Below are 1,982 nucleotides of genomic sequence, written 5' to 3' on the forward strand. Positions count from 1 at the left end.
ACTTCTGGTTGTTCGAAACTTAATGGGGCAAGTTGGTCAGGTAAGGCTCAGTAGCGTCTCAAGTTTTACATCGTGAGAGATTTACATTTATTAAGTGCAAADARYTCGCATAAGTTTGCTACTACTTGGTTTATGCATTGAAATGTTTTATGCATGTGAAAATCCGTGAACTCACCAGCTCTTTGTAGTTGACTTTGTTTTATTCCATACTTTTCAGGTTCTAAGTAAAGTTATTTGGATTTTGGGAGCATACTTGAGSATGGATCGATTAAGTCAAGATTTTGAAGTGTTTTGAGAACGTTGTGTAAAATTCTAATTTTAGTTATGTCGATGAACTACTTTGTTTTTGGAAACAACTTGGTATGGTGTTATTTATAAACTGTTGTTATGACTCGCTTGCCTGTTACATCTCGTGTTTCCGCTTTAGCGGGGTGTGACAATTATTGTAATTTTAATCATAATAATTGATTTTTAATTATTATAATTTTTATTATTGTAGTTTTTATTATATAAATTAGGGATGCATATGGGTTGGATTGACCACGTTGAATACTTTTGAACAACCCAACATAATGTTTGCAGTTTCGAAAATCACAACCCAATCCAAAGCAAACCGTACGGGTTGGGTTGGGTTGGTTGGGTTGAACTAGTTGAAACTCTAGTACATCATTTTACAATCTAGCTAATTATTTGTGTTTAAACGGCATGGAATCAAAATAAGAACATACAAAATAAGCTAACAAACTCAAAAAAATATTAAAAGTTTATGTAAATAAGAAAGTAAAATTACGGTTATAAAATTGTAATGTGATTTTGAATATAGCTAGTTATGGGTTGGTCTAATGTCTAATATACATATGTCAATCAAGAACTTAACAATCATATTAAATCTATAGTATAGATAGGCATCGAGTTCCTCAGGTTGAGTTGGCTTCAAAAAACCTTAACCCGATTCCAACACAATAGATCCGATTTAACCAAATTTTGTATCAACTATGTGTCAAATTACCTCAGATGGAGCTTCTTCTTTTTTTATTTCTAAGGTTGGGTCGGTTGAGTTGATCGGGTTGGTCGGTTGTTTGAGCATCCGTAATATAAACTATGGACCGGTCTATGATTGAAGTGAAAGGCTTAGAAAATGTATAAGAACGAAGAAAATTTTGATGTGTAGAGAAAGAAAGCTAATATGACAAAGTCATTAACCTCTAAAAAGGTTCATTACTGTGGACATTCTTAGGACACTTCTAAAATAAAGTATACTATCACTTTATTTATATTATGTTTTTAAGAAATACCCTATGAATGCATATTTTTGTAGAACAATTATATTTATACGACATTTTTCAAATGACATATTAAAATAGTAATAATCTATTTTATTTCAAAAAAGTATTTTAAAGACTTATTGGGATGTCAAAAGCAAGTTACGGACTTATTATAACAATATTATACATGAGACACAACTGTTTGGTCATATAAACTTAGATTTTATATCTAATACAGTTTATTATGACGTATACACATGTTTGACGTCCTAGAATTCAATATTGTTATAGTGTAAACAAAAAATTCGTAAATATCAAATTTGAATGAACATTTTATGAATGAAAATAGGTTAACACCAAATTGAAGTAAAAGAAAATACTAGTCCGTACTCACCAACATCAAAATCGTATAATAACTAATGATGGATCGGAGTAAAATAGTACAAAAAATTGTGTTAAAATTAGGATGACAGTGAATAACCCTAGCAACAATACTTTACATTTTCAATTGTCTCTATAATATGTCCCTAAGATGTGGATATCATTCACCAAGTCACAATCGAGGTCTTCGTCTAATTTCTAAGCAAAGTCGTGTACGACACTTATGAGTTAACAAGCTCTCAAACCCCAGAAAAGTAATCAGTAAACAAATTAAGATATATATATATATATATATATATATATATATATATATATATATATATATATATAGGGGAG

This window comes from Cynara cardunculus (genome assembly GCF_001531365.2).
Source record: "Cynara cardunculus var. scolymus isolate 2C chromosome LG 2, CcrdV1, whole genome shotgun sequence".
Lineage (NCBI taxonomy): Eukaryota > Viridiplantae > Streptophyta > Magnoliopsida > Asterales > Asteraceae > Cynara > Cynara cardunculus.